This window comes from Parasteatoda tepidariorum, chromosome 6, assembly GCF_982258835.1.
Source record: "Parasteatoda tepidariorum strain Cologne lab strain chromosome 6, Ptep-v5.0, whole genome shotgun sequence".
Classification (NCBI taxonomy): domain Eukaryota; kingdom Metazoa; phylum Arthropoda; class Arachnida; order Araneae; family Theridiidae; genus Parasteatoda; species Parasteatoda tepidariorum.
The window spans coordinates 15,344,084-15,352,741 of record NC_141760.1 but is presented as its reverse complement, the minus strand read 5'-3'; positions in this window follow the sequence as shown (position 1 = coordinate 15,352,741).

Here is an 8,658-nt window from a genome sequence, read left to right as displayed (position 1 = left end):
TCACTATACAGTATTCAAGTTTTAAGAGCTATATGCCTCCAAAAGTGAATACTGCCTTTCCCAAAACTGAATACTGCACCCTAAAAGGCATGAAAATTATATATTTTCTAGTCTTATCTCTCTCGTGGGTCAACAAGTAATGTTGTTCGCATATAGAAAATTCCTTACTTTTAGGTAATTTATTTACTATCTCTTCGATCCCCCAAAACTTTCTCAAATTCGAATTTATTTAATCTGACCCGCATATTAAACTACAATAACTAGAATTAAGTTCATCTAATTTGGAGCACTAACTCCCACTATAGTCTTGTAATGTTATGGTTTCACTTTTAGCTTTTATTTACGTGCTTTTATCACGTTATTAAAATATTCTAATGAGAGAATAATGTCGACTGTTCCTGGGATTGAAATTAGGATGCACAAGATTAGATTTTTTGGTTGACAAGGTTTGACATTTTTAGGATTCTCAATCTGTGTTTCAAGCAATTTCAGAACTAAAAATGGTGCGCAGAAGAGAGTTTCTTTTCTGTAGATCTTAGTATCAGGTAATTTACGTTAGGCGGGTCGTTTTGATAAGTAAAAACTGATGAGGAGGTTGTCCCGCTTTTGTTCTGGTGTGCGGAATTGAACACCAGTTCTTTTCCAGCCATAGAATAATAAACCAACTTCAGCGGCCACAGTTTTAGATCAAATTTAGATAACAACCTGAAGTTATTCTTCGGATTCAGAATCTATGTCAGTTTAAAAATCTTTACTATTGTTACAATTCTGACAAGCACAAAGATCTGTGCATGCCACATTATAACGATGACAAGAACATGTAGAAGAAATACAAGCTGTTTTTTTACACTTACAATGTACTTGATTCAGTAAATGATCTGGAACTGGTTTCACGGCCATCCAGTTCTCTTTAAATGTACCATTTATTAAATTCCATCCATGATTGTAGGCTAAAGAAGCATTTCTAATAGGCAAAAGACTTCGACGATAAATAGCTGTCACTTAATTTCCCCGCTCAATTTGTTTCAGCATTCGATGGTAACATGCCTTCTGTTTCATGGCCTGATCTATATCAGTTATATCGACATTGATCAAACTCAGCACTGAGATTCTCCATATAAATTGCAAATAAATGACTCCTAATAGTTAACGATGTGTTTTAACACAGTCAATGAACTGCCAAGCTCTATAAAAGCAAATAAAAAATCCCTAGAAATCATCATTAATTTAAACGATTCAACTTTGAGTTTTCCTTGAAAGGAACTTACTGTCTCGCACCCAGTGAATACATGAAGGATGAGAATTGCTTTCTCATCGTAATGGTTTTGGCCAATAATTTCTAGCTCTTTTGCTAATCTGTTTATGACGTACAAATGGGATTTGAAGGGGATGGTAAATACAGCGCTAAAATAAAAACATCTGTATCCTCACTTCTGATAATGAAATTGCAGTGTGTTTGACAAGCATGGTTAGCATGTAAGAAGAGTCTTGTATCTGCCTCTTCATGGTCACAGGTTAATGAAGATATATTTTGAACACAAGCTGTTCCTTCACCTTTCTGTAAAGAGTGGCAAGAGTTTGATGTGCAATGAAAATGATATTTTCCAAATATTGCTACTTCTTGACTTCGCCTAAATTTAAACAAAATTCTATAAGTTCTTTATTGTGCCTAGAAGCTAGAAATTTTTTGATTTGCTTTGGCAGCTTCTGATTCACATTATTAATTTCGACTCCAGCAGAGGTTCTTCGCTCTCGTTCCGTCCCCTTAATGTTGACCTCAGAGTAGCGGTCACATACAAAATCTATTCGGCTGCACTTAAACTCCTTAGCAAGCTTAATCAAAGTTTTCAATAAAATTAAAGCGAATTCTCCATAAGTACTGGATGAAAATTGAAATTGTTGCACGAGAGCCACGCCACCAACTATTAATGCACATTCAGATGGCAGCTTGCTTTGGTCATTTACATTTATAATGCAATTGTGAGATAGTGATTCAATATAATGGGCTAGGTGGCTTTATTTGTTCTTATTTTGCTTACGTCGTAGTTAGCTCTGGCATATGGTATTAGACTTAAACTACATTTCATTAATTCGCGCAAATCAAAGTTTTTAAATCTTGAGATCATTACAATGCGACATAGCAATGTTTTGTCACTTTTAAGAGCTAAAATATCAGACTGCAATTTAAATTTTATTGTTTTGTCGATATTTGATAAAGTTTTCAATTTTAAGAATTTTATGGGAGTGTAAAAACAATTGCTTTTAAAAATAGTAAACTTCCAGATATAGATGAAGAAAAATAATCTTTTCCTATATCATATACATTCTTCATATCTGACATTATAAGATCAGAAACAATGTGTCCATATACAGTATTTAAAAGAAAGCTATAATTTACATACTCTTCAAATTACTTTCATTTAAAACTAAAATTTCATTTTTTTTTTTTTACAAACCAACAAAATTATTTTAAACATTGTTTCCGTCTACCTGTTGAAACTTGGAAGTATTGGAACCTAAAATAAAAAAATATGAATTAGTAAGAAAGTCATGTTTACAATAATAGTGGGAGAATATTTAATAGTGGCAAAATATTTTTTTTTACTTCATGATTTAAATTCACTAGATAAAATAAACTTTCTTTTTCAGATAAATGATATTCCACTTCTGCCCCATTCTTTTCAATCCTCGTAGCTAAAAAGCATGACAGGTACCAAGCATTTCTAAAATTGAATTTATTTTATCGACTTTCTCCCATCGTATTGTTATAAAATTAATTATAATAAAACTTGATTTAGTACTAGTTATAACCTAGTTGACAAATTTTAAATTAGTTGTTTTAATTTTGGACAAATTGCTCATTTTAACCTAATTGTTCTCGTTTTAACAAAGTTATAGTAATTTTAACCTAGATTTAGGCGCGGTATAGCCAAACCATGGCTCTTGCGCCAAAAATTTACAACAATCAATCAATCAATCAAAACAGAATAATGTGTCTCACTTTTCACCTTTAGAAAAAGAAAACGTTACAACTTCTCAAAAATACGCACAATATATAGACATTTTAATCAACGGATTTCAAGTACGATGCCAAATGTTCAAAGCTGAGAAGACAGCGGTTTCCATGAAAATGCTTTCCTCGCCATTTAATATCGATGTGGATGCAGTTCCCGAAGACTTTCAAATGGAAGTGATTGACATGCAGAATAATACCGATTAAAGAATGTATTTATTTTAGTAAACATCGAAAATTCTTATAAATCGTATGTGAGCCCTGAGAAATTTCCGCTTTTTACGAAAAATGCAAAGCAAATGATGTCTCTGTTCGGAAGTACGTATGTTTGCGAACAATTATTTTCAACCATGAAATTAATCAAAAATGACCACCGATCATGACTGAGTGATGCACGATTAGAAAGCTGCGTACGTGTAGCTACCTCATCAATTTCGGCTGATATCGAAAAAACAGTACCAAATTTCTCATTAAAAATTTCAAGTAAATTCGTTTTATTGTTCTTTTCTTGTTTGTTTTTATTTTGCATTAAAATTTGTATATGAAATCTTTACTTTTTTTAAAATTTTATATTCTAATGTTTATTATAAATAAGGTTTTGTAAATTATTAATAAGTGTTACTTTATGTGTGGCCCGCCAAAAAATTATAAAATTTTAATTGGCCCGTTGATTGAAAAGGTTGCTCACCCCTGGTTTATAAGTTTACCTTTATCTCTAATTACATTCATTATACTACTAGATAAAATGTTTACAAATGAGAGAGAAGTCCATAATAAATTCTAGTTCTAATATTTCTAAACAAAATACTACACAAGAATTTTTATACATAAGTGTGATCAGTGATTACACTTATCCAAACAGGAATTATTGTCCGATCTTAAAAAATAACCATGGAAGAAACTTTTTATTTATTAAAAAAACAAATTGTAACATCAAAAATAAAAACTAGTCTATTAAATTTTAGCAATATTTAAAATTATGTTTAGACAGATCTAGTTTCCGAGTATATAAAATTCAAAATTATTTACAACACTATGTTACAAATAATTACATACAAATACAAAACTATTTAGAAATAATTACATACAATATAAAAAACTATGTACAAATAGCTATATACATAATTAAATTAAAAAACAAACTATGAAAGAGCAATTTTTTGTTACATTTCATTCTATATGTATCTTATGCGGAACTGCGTCAAGATATTCTTCCAGACTTCTTCTTCCCATTACTAGTTCTAGTTTCAGATTTGTTAATTGCTGATTCAATCGCTTATACTTGGTCTTTTGTCTGGGAGGCATTGCTCTTCCAGCTATAAGCATGTTCATCTTTCCTTAGTTTTCCTCCTGAATATCTTACAGTAATTCAATAATGGCATATATATTCAGGTGGTTGGTACTGGCCGTTACATTTCATTCTATATGTATCATATGGGAAACTGCGTCAAGATATTCTTCCAATTACTAGTTCTAGTTTCAGATTTGTTAATTGCTGATTCAATCGCTTATACTTGGTCTTTTGTCTGGGAGGCATTGCTCTTCCAGCTATAAGCAAGTTCATCTTTCCTTTGTTTTCCACCTGAATATCTTGCAGTAATTCAATCATGGCATAGATATTCAGGTGGTTGGATGGCACCCTCTTGTTCAATTTTGAATGCCATCCCTCAACGTGATTAATGGTTCTTTCATCCCCGCAATGGAAGTTATTTCAAATTTCACTGAAAACATAAAAAAAATTTTTAAGCTTTATATTTATGATAATTATATTTTTACTTTTTATAAAATTTAGACTGTGTGTTTTGTATGTAATAGAAAGCGGACTGTAGTGGTTTGGTTTAACATTTATTAAACAAAACTTAATAAAACAAATGAACTACAGGGTGTCTATAAAAGAACTCCGGGGTTTTAAAAATTCATATCTCACTAACTATAAAAGATAGCAAAATTTAGTCGATTTCTCTGAAAAGAGTAGCTCAAAAAGTTTTACTCATACCAATTGGGAATGTTTGTATCAACTGTTGGCGACGCTGCAGGGCGTTGACATTAAAATGACGTCGCGAAATTTGAAATGATGGCTACTCCGCAACAAAAGGCTCAATGTGCTATTTGGCTCATAGAAACGAACTCTTTAGTTACCGTACAAAGTGCAGAGAAAATTCGTGATGTTCAACATCTCAGGGAACGAATAGTCAATTGTGTAGCAACCGTCCCCCCAGACTTGCTCGCCAGGACATGGGAAGAGGTAGAATACCGTTTAGACGTCTGTCGTGCGACTAACGGGGCGGGGCTCATATAGAACTTTACTAAGTGTAAAAAAAAAAAAAAACTTGAAAATGTAAGCTTTTCAGTCATGTATAAAACATGTATGTATGTTTTTTATTTCATTAAAATATTTTGCCTCAAAACCCCGGAGTTCTTTTATAGACACCCTGTATATACACGAAGATTATTATTATGACTGCTGCAATAGCAGTAAACAATGAAAGGTAGCTCATGAGAGAGCTGACAAGTTAACTTCCTTGTTCGAAGTTCTTGAGTGAACGAAATGCTTGCCTCTCTGACAGAGGTGCAAAGTGGAGTGGGGGGCGCGATAAGGGTAAAACCATTTGACGTATATTTTTTAGATCTAACATATTCCGCCCCACCGTACAAGGTCTGTCAGATTGTCAACACATTGCACAAACTATTCAGTAACTAAAAATTAACATACTTAGTGAAAATTGTAAGTTTCAAAACTAATGAAATATATGTATGACAAAAGCTATATATATGAACATAAAGTATTTAAAATTTCACAAGTGTGATGGCTTACTAGAATAATAATAATAAAAGAAAAAAAAAAACGCAATAAAAATATTAATAATTTCAGAATAAACAAACGCTTAATTACTTGAAACTAAGATTTGCCTTGATCCAATACTTCTGATATTTGGCTAATAATTTGAAGTCCTTAGCTAGGAAATTTAATAAAGTAAAAGAGCAGATAAACAAAAGAAACACAAAACCGGCAGCAAAATTACAATGGTAATAGTACTTAAACCAATCAGAAATTAACCAGTAGGAAAAGCCTGAACCAAATTTACAAAAATTATAGTTTAAAATAAAATTATTATTTAAAAATAATAAAGCATCATAGTTAAAGCTGAATCTGCTATACAGAGTGAAACGACTTTAACCCTTTATGTCCCAAATTATGATGTTTTTCAAAAACTTGTGCAATACATTTTTTTTAATGCTCAATTTAGCTGTAGAAAGACACACAAAAATTGAGATTCATTTACAATAATTATTTTTATTGTAATAACACAGAATATTACACGGGACTTTAAAGTCCCGTCAGGATTTATGTTCATTACATTGCCATTACATCCATTAGTATGAAGAAGAAAAAAATATTAAATATAAATGAAAAGTAATATATTTTTACACAATTAATTATGGTATTGATAAAAGCAGTTCTTTTTTTCATTAACGCAAAGAAATACTTTGCATAATGTGCACTGAGAATGCGGTCGTGACTCAATACTTTTCGAAGCACAAAACTCACACCGTCCTCTATTTTTTACAAATACTGGCCAATGTGCACCTTTGTTTTGTTGTCTTATGTCATCAGAAACGGAAAAATTTGCTGTCTTGCGTTTTTTGGGGGGTGGTAATTCACTTATATCTCCAGCATCTGATCTAGGTCTTCCCCTTTTCTTCGAAGACACTTTTGACAGTGTTATTAGACCTTGTGTTACTCTTCGTTTGTATTCTAGAAGAGGTATTTTATCCTGTATGTCAGAGTAGCAAATATACAAGTTTACCATTGCAATTTCTATAATACCGAAAAAGAGACGATGCCACCACTTTTTGGCCTTTCTATCTCTATCATATAGTGATTTTAGCATGTCACTTTTATCCACGCCTCCCATGTGTCTGTTATAATCTCTTACTATTGTAGGAGCTGGTATATCCATAATTGAACCATCTTTTTGTTTTCTTTGAATTTTACAAACTTCAGTTCCGTGGTAATTGGACAAGAAAAAAACACAGCGGTTGTCTTTCCATTTGAAGTATGAAAGTCCTTGGTCTGTTATTCGACAGTCAAAATCACCCCTTTTCAAAGCTTTGTCTACTGCAAGAGACGGTAAACCTTTGCGATTACTTCGTACAGTTCCACATGCATATATACCAACAGATTTTAGATATTCATACAATTCCACAGAGGAAAAAAAGTTATCCATCATTATGATGTGATTCTTATTGACAAGAGATTTGGTTAATTTCTGCACTACACTCCCTCCTAGACCAAATCTTTTGAATTCTGAATCATCTTTTCCCTGATATACTTCAAATTCATACATGTAACCTGACATATCTGAACGACACCATAGTTTGTATCCTCTTTTTATTGGTTTTTTAGGATTGTACTGTTTGAGTGTCGAGCGGCCTTTGAATAATATCATGCTTTCGTCTATACTTTGTGTTTGATGAGGCATTCTCAGTGATTGAAAATTTTTATTTAGTTTATCCATAAATGGTCTAATTTTATACAGTCTATCAATATTTTGCTTTGGTATTATTTCATTGTCATTTACATGCAAGTTACCTAATATCTGGAAATACCTATTTCGTGAAAGAGTATCAGGAACAACAGGTACAGAATAATCTATATCACTGCTCCAATAATTTCGTACTCGAGGTAAACGGTGGTAGCTAAATAACATATTTAGTCCCAAAAATCCATAAAACTCCTCTTTGGAAATAGGCTTTATATTCCTTTGTTTTTGATTTGAATAGAGGTTTGTTTGAAATACAATATTACTTATAATTTCATCGTCTAAAAATGTTAAAAAAAAATCGGTAGGCAATATTTTACCTTCGAAAGCTGATACACATGTTCCATGAGATAAGCTAAATATAGGGATAGTTGATGTACAATCTCTTTTCTTCCAAATTCTTTTTGGTGTAATTTCTTCACTTTCAGTGTCTTCACTTGAATCGCTTTCTGAAATTGTATGAATGTTTGCCGGATTCAAACTTTGATTGTTTGTTTTATCTTGTTCTGGGGAATCTTCGTCAGAACTGCTGTACTCTTCTGGTGTTTCAACATCAGATGGTAATTCATCCCAGATAATTTTAATTTCGTCTGGCGTCAAGCCTTTTCTTCGTCTATACATTATTCTAAAAAAAATAGAAATCGAAAGAATTTTGTAAAAGGGAGGGAAACTCTAAAAATTTGTAAATACTCAATGACAAAACAAAAATCCATTAAGAAATGCAATACTTCAGGATAATTGAATATATTCAAGTTTTTAAAAACAAATTATAATAACATGCAATAACAAAAATCCATTTCGAAAAAGAAATTATTCAATTTTTACCAGGACTTTTATGACCCAACGGGACTTCAAAGTCCCAAAAGAACAATAATACGTCATGTTAGAAAATTTTCACTTAATTGGTTATGTTTTGAATTAAAATGTTCAAGGAGTTCATAAAGAATAGGTAAAAAAATATAAAGTACTTACCAATAAATATTCTGTTGTTACGAAGCTTGGAAGTACGTTAGTAATTTTCCAGCAAAATGGCCGTTCAAACTGAGCGCATGAAGAAAGTGTTCACTCATATTCAAGCGGAACAAACCGTTTTATGTAGTG